Source organism: Balaenoptera physalus (assembly GCF_965194825.1).
Source record: "Balaenoptera physalus genome assembly, chromosome: 7".
NCBI classification, from domain to species: domain Eukaryota; kingdom Metazoa; phylum Chordata; class Mammalia; order Artiodactyla; family Balaenopteridae; genus Balaenoptera; species Balaenoptera physalus.
In genome coordinates, this window is record NC_138886.1 from 1,115,601 (window position 1) to 1,128,506 (window position 12,906).

The window sequence follows — 12,906 nt, forward strand, 5'->3', positions numbered from 1 at the left end:
AGGGCCCGGGGGTGGGAGCGGCCAGAAGAGAGCTGGGGATGGGGCCGGAGGCTGGGTGGTCTGAGGACAGCCTGCTCTGTGAGGCCCTGGGGCCTAGAGTGGCCATGGTGGGGGTGACGGAGAGGGGCAGACGTCAGCTCAGAGGCTCAGGCCTTCTCTAGGAGTGGGGCGGTGGGCCCCCTACTCCTGGGCGTGTGCGAGCAGGGGCGAAAGCCCCCAATCCTACTTCCAGGGTCCTCTTCGGAGGAGGGCAAAGCGTGTTCCCAGGCCCCCCTCCTCCCTTGGCTTCCAGAGGCTGAGGGGGGCATTGCGGGAGGGAGGCAGGAGCCTCTAGGTGGCCAAAGGGGGCGCTCCTTGAGCTCCTCCAGGTGGTCCGGTCCCCAGCTCGGACCCTCAATTTCCTCATTGAGGCGGTGCTGGGGACCCGCAGGCCGAACACCTGCTGCTGCGATGCTGGTTGGCTGGGTGCCCAAAGGAACTGGGCAGCTACTGAGGACACACCTGGCTGAGGGCTCTGAGTGAGCAGCGCCCCCCAAACCCCATTGTCCTCGGGTCCAAGCCCTGCTCTGGGGTCAGCACTCACCCACCCACAGGTGGGACCTTCTCCGACTCTCTGGCCTTGAGCATCTCTGCTCAGCCCTACCTCCCTCCGGCCCCACCCAACTGGATGTCCGGGCCAAGAGGGAGGCCGGAGCAGCTTGGGAAATTCCAACCCGCACCGCCCCCCCGAATGCCGCTGAGAGCAGGAGGGAAGTCTGCCCACCTTTCTGGCGGGTCTCAGTGGTCAGCAGGGACTGCTCCCTTCCCCACCCCCATGGGAGGGTCTCTTGCAGGCATGAGGCTGGGGTCAGCCCAGGGCCTTCTCTTCTCCGGGCCTCAGTTTCCCCATCTGTCCCATGGGGCCAAGAGAGCTGCCAGCCAGTGAGGTGGTAGTGACGGCTGAGGAGGCCCCGGGCTGTCAAGCGTTGCTGGTTTGAGCGGGAGGAGGTCTGGGGGGTGCGCATCCCCCCATCTCTTCCCCTCCAACCCACGTGGCCCACTGTTGCCCCCCTGGCTCTCCCACCCGAGGGCACATCTGTCCAGAAGGGTTAGGGTTCCCTAACCATACACTGAGTATGTCCGCTGAGTGTACTTTCGAGAGTGTAGGGGCCAGGTTGGGCTTTGCTCCCACCAAGGAGGTGACCCTCTGCCCACATCACCTAGACTCTAACCCTAACCCTATCCCTAACCCTAACCGTAACCGTAACCCTAACCCTAACCCTAACCCTAACCCTTAACCCTAACCCTAAGCCTAAGCCTAACCCTAACTCTAGGCCCAGGGATCTGCTCTGTGCCCCTGGGTGGAAGAAACAGCAGACATCAGGGTTGGCTGGGCCCCGCGCCTTCTGTGTGTGGCTGCGGAGACTGAGGCCCAGGGAGGAAAGAGACTCACCTCAGGTGAGCAGGGACGGATCAGGACAGAAGATGTCCCCTTTCTCTCTTTTCTCAGTGAGCCCCCAGTTCCTCCTGCACCCCCACTCCAGGGGCAGATCTATCCCTGCCAGGGGACGGGCTGAGGTTGGGAGTAGCTAATTAGCCAACTTTGTGTAACGGTTAATGGGCCACCCCTCCCTCTAAAGCATGAGCCTGTTAGGGAACTTTCTGGAAGGATGCCCAGAGCACAGAGATAGAATGGTGGGTTGAATGGTGGAATTACAGGTATGGGGAGGGCGGAGTCCCGGGTCCTCCACATCCCAGTCTTCCCTGCCCTGGCTCCCCCGCTGCTGCCCACTGGTTCTGGGACCCCCACTGCTCTGTGACCCCCCTCCCGACAAGCTCTGCCCTCCCACAGCCCCTCCTGGGCCGAGACCAGAACCAGGGCAAGGAAAGGAGGCTTTGGCTCCACACGCCAGCCTGGCCCGGCCTGTCGCCTAAAACCCCACGGTGCCCTCCACTCTCAGGTCCCAGAGCCTCAGAGACAGACGCGGGAGATGGGCTAGGGTCCTGCTCTAACCTGCGGCAGGTCCGGGACGGGGAGGGGGCTGCACAGGAGGGTGGGCTGGTGCTGGCTGGTGCCTTCTCAGACTCCAGGAGGGTCCTGGGGGCTGGCAGAGGGGTCAGGGGTGCTTCCTGCCCCATGGGCCCCCTTCCCGGGTGCTGGGGTGGGTGGAGCTCACTCTGTGGTCCAGGCTGGAGGGGGAGTCTACCTGGGGTGGGCCAGGACTACCCCCATCCTAAAGGAGGCCCCCCTGCCGCCCCCAACCCGCCCGACCCTGGAGTCTGTTCGAGATCATCTAGCACACCACCACAGCAGGAGTCAGTTCGGGAAGGAGCTGGTGCCTCCCCTGAGGGCAGGGCAGGCCCCCCTCTGGCCGGCTACCCCCACCCCACAGGCCCAGCGTGGAGCTGGCCACCTGGTGGGATTGGTCAGCGACTTCCAGGCCGTCCAGGCCGTCCACACCTGGGTGGCTCAGAGACCCGGGTCCGGAGCCTCGCTGACCTTGGGTGTGGCGTCCAAGGCAGGGCCCCAGTGGGGTCGGGAAGCTGGTGTTCTGGTCCCAGCTTTGGCTCGCACGGCTGGAGCCTCTGGCCACAGCGGGCCTCGGTTTCCCCATCTGCTCCATGGTCAGTAGGTGAGATGGAGCTGCCTCCCAGCCTGCCTACAGGCGTGCTGAGGTTGACTGTGGGTGAGTCGTGCTGCCTTACCTTCCCAGAGCGTGCTGGTCAGGCCGGGGGCATGGCGGGGGCGGCCGGGGTCTCCTGGTCCTCCTGGGACCTTCCTGGGAGCCCTCACCGCCGGGCTTTTGGCCTCCACAGGCCCAGGAGTGGATGGACCAAGCCCCCAGCAGAGGCCAGCGTGGGCATCTGAGGCGGCTTGAGGGGCGCCGGGTGCGGCGTGTGAGCCGGGCTGCAGGAGGGAAGGACCAGCGGACAGAGCAGGGGAGAGATGGGGCTTCCTGTTTATCCCCCGGAGTGGCCCGCTGGCCTCGGGGACAGAATGGCTCTGTCAGCCAGATTCACGCCAGATGCGGCTGACCCTTCATCAAGGGACGCGGGCGCTTGGCCCAGTGACCCGTCCCCAGTGGGGCTGGAAGGGAGCTCGCCTTCCCCTGGGTCCAGTGAGCTGTCTCCAGTGCTGGGCCAGGCCCCAAAGGGAGCCAGAGGTCCCACAGGGAGAATGGGGTCTGTCCAGCAGCTGGGGGTCTTCACCTCCCCCCCAACCCCCACTGACTCCTGCCTTGCACATCTGTTAGAAGTGCCCACGGCCGTGCGGCGTGTGCAGGACTCACGTCTTACCCTTGAGCTGATGCAGCTGAGGCTCACAAGGCAAGATGACCATCTAGGGTCGACTGGCGGGAAATGGAAGCTCTGGTCGTGTAGCCCAGGGGTGCCTGGGCAGCAGGAGACCCTCAGGGGACCCTTGGCCTCTTCTCCTTGCTGCTCCCCGTCCTCCCTCCCTGGGGACCACCCACGCAGCTGTCACAACCTTTCTGCTGCTCAGGCGGAGGCCCAGAACACGTCCTTCACCGCCCCCCGACCTCGGTTCCCAGAGGGTCTCCATGGGCTCTGCCACTGACCCATCCTGGTCACCACACTTCCTGGGAGAGTCGCTGCTTCCAGGAGAGGCATGAAACCAACCACTGCCCAACGTTTCTCCAGGTCTCCCCCACCCGCAGTGCCTGGCAGCCTCGTCAGCACTTAATCGCTCTCCACTCTTTCACTTTAGCCACTCTGATGATTTTGCAGGGGTATTGCTGTGTTGTTATTTCTTTAATACAGGGAGATGGAGAAAATCTTATTTTTTGAACAACAGATTTCCTCCCTGGGGACAGATTCATTTTATGGGGGAGACACCGGGGTGGGGGTGAGAGCCGGGCAGGGGGCACTTGGGGAGCAGGGCAGCTCTGAGGGGGCCGAGCTCCGAGCCTCTGCTTTGCTGAACGGTCTGTAAAATGCAGGCACAGTGAATGTCCCAGGGCACCAGTGGTCTGGGCAGTGGAGAGAGGAGAGACCACCCCTGGGGAGTAAGCTTGGGGGTCCCCTGGCATAATTTCTGCTGTGGGTGTGCAGTGCATCTCCGGCTCCCAGGAGCCTCCATGAAATGTTTGTTTCTAGAGCTGTTGGCCAGGTCGGGGTCAAGGTCAAGGTCAAGGTGCTGACTATGGCCAGGAGCTGGGCACCCAGTCCCGCCTGGAGGCTGGCAGGTGGGCAGTGGTGGTCCGGGCTGACCCCTGCAGGAGCCTCGCTGAGCAGGGAGAGCCGAGGACAGAGCCTGACACCCTCCCTCCTGGGGCTGTGGCCAGGCCCTAATCCTCGGGTCCTCAGCCCCATGGCCCGGGCTTGTCCCAGTGCCCGGCTTTGCCTGGAACCCACGCTGCCCCCAGCCCCTCAGAGCTCCCCCTGTCGTGGGGGTTGAGGGAGGGAGGCTTGCGCTCCCTGCCTGGCACCCTGGACGGAAGCTCCACTCACGGTCAGGCTGCAATTTGCCAAGCCTGACGGATGGGGCGGCCGTTAACGTGGAGGGGAAAAAACACTTTATCTCCCGGGAGGGAAAGGGAAGTTCCAGAGAACCGACGTGTGTGTGTGGAGGGGGGAGCAGGCTAACGGAGGTGGGCCACGGTTCAGCGCCCCCGTTTTGGGCCATCCTGTCTCCTCCCCGCCCTGCCCACTCACGGAGAGCCGGGAGCCAGGCTCTCCGAGGCCTTCGGGGAAGAAAATAACAAGAGGGACGGCTGAAGCTTGGGGCTGCTGTGCTGCGTGTATGTGGCTCCCGCAGGCTCTCAGGCCCACCCTGCGGGGTTCACTCTGCCATCTGACCCCGTTTGTGGAGGACGGCTGACCTCTCAGGGTCACGAAGACCGTCACGGGCAGTCTGACCTCCAACCTCCAGCAGTCTGCAGGGCAGTGGGCACGGTGGCCCCCACCCCCAGGCAGGTCTCGGGCCCCACGTCCGGACCGCCCATCATCCCATCCGTCTGGGGGGCCAGGGGGGCTGCTGGGAGCAGCGGGGGGGGGTCCCCTCCGCAGGGAGACCGTGTGGCCAGGAGGGTCTGCCTCTCCGTGGGGCGGCCGTGGGCTCCGGAAAGGTCAGGGAGGTTAGAGGCTGGAAGCTGTCCTGCCTCAGTTTCCCCGCTTGTCAGATCAGATGGGGAGCCCTGGGGGGGATCTGGGGGTCTCTAAACACTGTCACGGTGGACAGCATGCGCCCAAGCCCTTTCTGGGGGAGGGGGCAGAGGGGCTCACAGCTTCCACCAGGTTCTCAAAGGGGCCCGTGCCCCCCAAGTGCAGAGCTCCCCGTGGGTGGCCCTGAGGTCCCCCTGGCCTCACAGTCAGCTCCCAAGCCGCCTGTGATCATTGCAATTTAATATCCTTAAAAATGTAAAGAGACAGGCGGGGGTGGGGTGGGGGTGGCTACCCGGCCAGAAATCTCTGTTTCCTCTCAGCCAGGAAACAGGAAGTGAGTGTGCGGGAGATTGGGAGCCAGGCTTCGAGAACAATAGAAACCCCCTCCAGAGGGGAAAGGGAACTGCGTCAAGGGGCCGGGTGGGGGCCTCCTGACCTCTCCCCGCTGGGCACGGGCCTGGGCGTAAATTTAGTCTGGGTTCTTTTCCCGGTGAAAAGCTCCCGTGCCCCGTGGTTGGGCGAGGGGGTGCAGGGCCCTCCTCCGTCCCTGGGTGCAGGGCTCCTGGGGTCTTAGGGACCACCGGGGTAAACTGAGGCCCAGAGAAGAGCAGAGCCTGGCCCAGGGGCTGCGGGGTGTGGGGCTGGAGCGCCGTGGCCATCCCGTTGCGGCTACAGGTCTCCAGAGAGGCCCACGTGTGCAGGGACAGAGACCCCCCCCCACCAGGCCCAGGAGAGGAGGAGAAAGCCTCCCCCGGCCCCCAGCTGCTCAGCCCCCCTGCCCACGGCAGGCAACTCTGCTCCAAACAAGCAGGCTCTGCCCCGAGAGCTGTGTGACCTTAGCCAGAGCTCCGGGACGGGCCGGCACTCCGTGAGAGCCGAGGGCCAGCCAGTGGTTTCTTTTTTTAATATAACAGTGCCATTGAGATGTAATTGACGTACCCCACAAGCCACCAGCTCAAAGTGCACAAGTCGACGGCTTTCAGTACGGTCACTTGAGTGGCCATCATCACGGTCAATTTTAGAACATTTTCATCACCTGAAAGAAACCTGCGTCCTTATGCTGTCTCTTCCCCATAGCCCTCATGGTGCGCACCTCCCAGCCCTGGGCAACCGGCGATCTACTTTCTGTCTCTGTGGACTTGCCTGTTCTGGACGTTTCCTACAGCAGGAATCCTACGATGTGGGGGCTTGTGTGTGTGACTTCTTTCACTCAGCGTCCTGTTTCTTTGTTTTTTAAAAATTTTATTTATTTATTTTTATACAGCAGGTTCTTATTAGTTATCGGTTTATGCATATTAGTGTATACATGTCAATCCCAATCTCCCAGTTCATCCCACCCCCCCGCCAGCATCATGTTTTTGAGATTCACGCGTATTGTAACGTGAGTCAGTGCTTCGTCCCTCTTTACGGCCGAATAACGTTCCACTGTGCAGATGGACATGTGTTGCCCATTCCTCAGCTGATGTGCATTCGGGCTGCTGTGAACACGCGTGTGCAAGTTCTCGTGTGGACGCCTGTATTCCCTTCTCTCGGGAACGTATCTGGAAGTGGGATTTCTGGGCTGAGAGGTCCCTCTGTGCTTTATCGTCTGAGGAGCTGCCCAAGCTGGTGGCGGTTGGTCACACTCTCCCTGCTAACCCCAGGAGGGCTGGAGGCGCTGCTGCCGGATCCTGCCGGGACCCCCGGATGGAGTAGGAAATGCACACGTGGGACCCAGAGTTTGTGGCCTTTTCTGGGCCGGGCTCGGAGCTGAACCAAGGCCCCTTGAAGCTCACGGGACGTCACGTGGCCCGTGAGCCATCCCCTCCTTGCAGACTGTGAGCCAGGGGTCACATTGGACCCCTCAGGAGCCTGTCCCTCCCCTGGATGTGCTGGACTCAGCCACTGGAGCCCCTGGGAGTGGCAGGGGGTCCCCGACACTCACCCTGATGCCTGGGAAGCACCTACAGGCCCAGCCCGACCCCGTTCTCGCCTCCCTGGCCCCCAATCCAGGGATGTGGGACCAGGATCAGGAAGGCTGGGCCCCCAGCAGCTTGGGGAGAGCAGCAGTCTGGGGTCTGATCTGGGCTGTGTGTTCAGGACCCCCGGGGTCCAGGGCGATCCTGGGCAAGCCCCATCTTCTCTGGGCCCCAGTGTCCTCCGTGGCAATGATTACTCAGGACCCCTTGGCTAAATCTTGGGTTTCCTCCTCGGCCCCCACTGCACCAGGAGTGAACTGAGGCTCAGAGAGGCCGACCGCCCCTCCAGACCACCTGGCATGTGGCAGAGCCAGGATTAGAATCCGGGCCACCCAGTGCTTTCTCGCTGCCCCTTCCTGCCCCCGTCCTCCCCCGCCCTGTGTCTAGGATTCCAGACGTCCCAGGTGAGCGGTGCTTGGAGTCTCCTGACTCCCTGTGAGTTCTCCACCAAACATCCTGCTCTGGGGAACGGCTCTGCATTCCCCACTTGCGCCAGAGTGTGACCTGTGAGGGGGGCCCTGCGTCCTTTCCCGGTGAGGGAGGGGATGCGGGTCAGGCCCCTCCCCAGGCCCGGCAGGCACCCAGGTGTGGGAATCACCCCCACATCTAGGGTATTGGTGCTGCTGCCACGGGCTGCCATCCCGGCCCAGAGGACGCCAGCTGGACTCTCAGCCAGGATGTCCCCTCCCCCTCCCGCCCAGCACCGCCAGGCCCGCCTGGGGATCACAGCTTCCTGAGCCAAACCCCTCCCCCACCCCACCCCCGACAATGGCCGGAAACCCCAGGCTCAGGCTGCGGGCCAGGCAGGCCACCAGCGGCCCTGGGACAGGCGGGAAGGCTGCTCTGCACGAGCCCCAGGCCCCCTAGGTGGAACTGGGAGCCCCGAGGGCCCGTCGTCTCGGGGCCGACTGTGGACAGCTGCCCACGGAGCCCCGGGCTGGTGGAGGGCTCAGGAGGCGGGTACAGGTGGCTGTCGTACCCGGGCCCCCCCGCCCGCCCCAGGCTTCAGAGAAGGATGCCACCACCACCGAGTCCCAGCTCCAGGCTCCGCTGGGTTAATGGGGCAAAGCGGCTCGAGGGCTCAGGAATGCGATCCGGACGACCATGACTGTTTTATTGGGTCTGACTCGGGAGGCACAGGGGTGCCCCAGCCCTCACCCCATTCGGCTCCCCCACCATTTGAAGGAACAACATTCAGAAGGGAAAGAGCCGCCTCCCCTCGCTGGGCTGGCTCCCTGGAACTTGTGGGCTGTGCTGTGGAGGGACAGAGGGACACGGGCAAGGGGAGGAGTACCCCCGCTCCCCCCACCAACCCCAGAGCCAGATAGGACACGAGTCCTCCAGGGGCAGGGACGCCAGGGGCCTGTGTCTGGGGCAGGACAGGAAGGGCCCTCTGGGCCCAAGATTGCTTATTTATATTGTATTTTACGATTCCAAAATGAAAATCAATTTTTTTGTGTGTGTTGTCCAGCCCACGAAGTAATAAGTGCTCGTTTTGAAAGAGCCAGTTGGATTTGATGCCCAAAAGCATAAAAGAGAAACCGCCATGCCTCCATCACATCGCCTGGGGTCCTGGGGGCCCCTGTGTTCCCGCAACACCCCGCCCGCCACTTACAGGCGGAGGGCGCCAGGATAAAAGATAGACTATTTTTAGCACAGCTTTGGGTTCATGGCAATATTGAGAGGAAGGTAGGGAGAGTTCCCGCAGACCCCCGCCCCAACGTGCAGCCGCCCCTGCCCTCCACATGCCTCCCAGCCGTGCGCTTGTTACAGGGGCGAAGCCACACTGACCACACAGAGTCCATCGTGCGGCCCGGGGTCACTCTTGGTGTGGTGCATCCCCTGGGTTTGGACAGGGGTGTAAAGATGCGTGCCCACCATATGGGCTCATGTGGGCAGCCTCACTGCCCTAAACACCCTCTGAGATGCACGCATTCTACGTGGATGGTTTCATGATTTTGGTAGAGGTAATCCCCCTGTAATCCCCACCACAATCGACCGAGGGGCCACCCATCCCCCGAAGCACCCACACCCCCCTGTGGTGACTATGCCCTCGGCTGGCCCCTGCCATCCTGGAACCACACAGCAGTGCCCTGTGCTCAGCTCCGGGCCTCAGAGACGGTCTTGGCTGTGAGTGGGTCCATGATGTTCCTGCCCGTGGCTGAGCGGGACCCCTCGGTGTGGGTGGACCACAGTTCATAGCAAATACATTTTATTTTATTTATTTACTTTTAAAAATCTATTTTATTTTAATTTATTTTTGGCTGCGTTGGGTCTTTGTTGCTGTGCGTGGGCTTTCTCTAGTTGCGGCGAGCGGGGGCTACTCTTCGTTGAGGCGCATGGGCTTCTCATTGCCGTGGCTTCTCTTGTTGTGGAGCACAGGCTCTAGGCGCACGGGCTTCAGTAGTTGTGGCTCGCGGGCTCAGTAGTTGTGGCGCACGGGCTTAGTTGCTCCGCAGCATGTGGGATCTTCCCGGACCAGGGCTCGAACCTGTGTCCCCTGCATTGGCAGGCGGATTCTTAACCACTGTGCCACCAGGGAAGCCCTGCAAATACATTTTAAATGAAGGGGCCCGTCATTTCTCAAAAAGTAAACATAGAACTACCTCCAGCCATTCCGCTCCTAGGTGTGCACACAAAGGACCTGAAAGCAGGGACACCACAGCCCGTGACTATTATTACTCACGATAACCAAAAGAGGGGAACAACCCGAATGTCCATCCGCCGATGAATGGTGGATGAAGGACACATGTGGTCCAGCCAGGCAACGGAACATTATCCAGCCATAAAAAGGAATGAAGCACTGGCACATGTTACAACATGGATGAACCTTGGAAACGTGAAGCTGAGTGAGGGAGGCCAGGCTCAAAAAGGCAAATGTCATATGATTTCATGTGTATGAAATGTCCCGCATGGACAAATCCAGACAGACAGAAACTAGACTGATGGGGGCAGGGAATGGGGAGTTACTGCTTAACGGATGTAGAATTTCAGTTTGGGAAAATGAAAAAGTTCTGGGAAGAGACAGCAGTGGTGGTTGTACAAATGTGGATGTGATTAATTCCACTGAATGGTACACTTGAAAACGGTCAAAATGGCAAATTTTATGTCATATATTGATATATGTTACCACAACGTAAAAGAATTAATAGTGTAATATATCCAAACTCACTGAATTGTACACTTTGAATGGGTGAATTGCATGGTATGTGAACTACACCTCAAGAAGCTGTTGTAAAAGAAAAAGAAATGCCCCAGAGTGCTTCCCGAGCAGGTAGCTCGAGTGTCTGCCCACCAGGCCCTGCTACCAACCCCACAAGGTATGGGGACATGTTTTTGGGGGACCAGGGAGCCAGTGGGGAGGCAGCACCCCAGGGGTCCCAGGCCCTCTCTCCCACTCTCTTGGGAGTTCCGGAAACAGACACCCAGCCCAGCCTTCCTGGGCTCTGGCTGCAGCCCACCGCCCACCCTCAGAGCTAGGCACGCTTTCCTCAGCCAAGGGCAGCTCCTGGAGTTCACTGGGTGGGAGAGATCCCTGTGGGCACGTCGGCAGTGGGGGTGGGGGGACAGCCCTCTCTCTGCTTGATGTCGGGCTCACGCGGACCGGGTTGTTTTAGGACAGATGAGCAGCCTAGGAGGTGGGTTCTGAGTCCGGCTGAGCTAGGCCCCTGCTTCCCTGGGACCTCAGGCAGGGAAGGGGGCAGTGTCTGCTCCCGAGGGAGCCTGAGCCAGGCCTGAGCCCCTGGAGTCTCCCTGGCCAAACGCTCCCCGCTTCCCCACTGCCCTGAACTGAGCCAGCAGAGTGCTGGCCCTGGAGGGGACCCAGCAGGAAGGAAGCCTGGTCAGCTCGGTCCAGATTCCTGCCTGGTCCTGGGGCCCCTGCCACCTGGGGCCTCAGACTCCCCCAGACCCTGGACCTCGGAGCCCGGGGCAGAGAGGAGGCGGAGGGGAGGAAGGCCACCGCCAGGCGCTCAGTCCTTCTGTCCTGGCAGGAAAGAATGACCGGAGCTGGGGACAAAAGGCGGACGTGCGGCTGGCCATGTGCGCCCTTATCAGGGTCTGCACTCGCTGGGCCCGGGGCCTCGGCGGAAACACTCCTCTCCGCCCGCCTTCCTGCCCATTGCCGGGCCACACCGCAGGCCAGGCACTGTGCAGGGCAGGGGAGCCGGGGGGAGGGGCAGCGGTGGGGGGGGCACCTGGCCTGGGTTTGGGGCTGTAATTCGAGTAACGCATTAGCATTATTCACTCTGCTGCTGGGAAGTGGAAGCTAAAATTCTCCCCCATCTGTCAGATGAGGAAACTGAGGCCCAGAGCAGCAGCGCCGGGGTGGGGGGGGGGCAGGCGCCCGGAGCTCTGCAGGGCCCGCTGGGAGTACGCTGGGAGGGGAGGGGACGACCCGGGGGAGCACGCGTGTCACACCACACTGTACACTTAGGAGCCGCTCGTGTTATTCCGTGTGCAGAAAGCGCGTCTCGATGGACAGACACGAGGAGGTGGCCGCAGGCAGTGGGTGCGGGGGGCTCCGTGGCTTTCCTACAAGGGAACGGTCGCTCGTGGCGGTGGGGGTCCTGACCCCTCCCACCACCCGGCCCCTGCAGGCCCCGCCCCAAGGCCCCGCCCTCTGGTGGGCGGGGCGGGGCGGGGCTGCAGGCGCAGACTCGCAGGACAGGGCTGGTGGGGGCGGCGGACCCAGAGCAGCCAGGTCAGCGGCCCTTCGTGCTCACCTTCTGCCCATCGGTTGTGGCATGAGGTCCGCCTGAGGGCTGCCCCGCTATGAGGAGGGGCGGCCAGGGGCACCTCCAGCCCCAGGCCACATGAGCGGATTGGCCTCAGCGTGGGCCCCGTGCGGGCGACCTGGCCGGGCAGCTTTCCCAGCAGGGCTCCAACATTTGTTCCCTCCCAGCCCTGGGAGGACACGGGAGCAGGTGGGGACACTGGGGAACACAACCAGCCCTCTGGGGGTTGTTAGTACTGGGGGTACAACTGTCCCCCCAGCATATGAAACCCAAAGTTGGGGTGACTATTTACCCCAGCACTAAGCCCAGGGTTGGGGGTGATGACCACTCTGCCCCTCCCCCCAGCACACCAGCCTGGGCCACAGTGGCCCCAGGTCCCGGGCTCTGCCCTACAGACTTTGGACAGGTCTCTCTTGAGCCTCAGGCTTCCCCTCTGTAAAATGGGCAGGGGTCTCTCCTGGATGCCCCCTGCTGCCCGGGCTGAGGCCTGATCTGAAAGGGCCCTCAGGTGCTTATGGCCTCCACCTCCACTGCCATTGGCTTGATTATTCCCATTTCCCAAATGAAGAGAACGAGGTACAGAGAAGGGGAATGGTTCTCAGTCCTGGCACCTGGGGAACCCTTACAAGTCCCCTGTGTGGGCCCCTCTCGACCCTGGGGTCAGGGCCCGGGCAGTGGAGACTTTGAGAGCGTCCCCTGGGGATGCTGGTGTGAGGTCAGGGTTCCACCCTTTCTTGGGTGGAACAGGGCACTGGGGCTGGGGGAGACCCTGACAAACTGCAGGACACAGACGGGGCAGCGGTGTCCTGGTGCCCCACCCCCCACGGGGCATCTGTGGTCACGCAGTCTACCTTGATGACACCGGCTGCAGGAAGGCACCCAGGGCCCTCCGCAGGGCCCCCATTCCTGCAGAGAGCAGGAAAGGCCATGGAAGAGGCCCCCAGATGCTTTGCCCCTATAACCCAAGGGCTCTCCTCTGGGTGGTTGGGCAGGCGGGTGGGGAGGGGCTGGTCAAATGTTCCTGTTTGCATCTCGGGGAAACATGGGGAGCCCAGTCTCCCAGCCCAGGGTTCAGGTCCTGAGTCTGCCGTGGGACGTGGCCTCCGCGT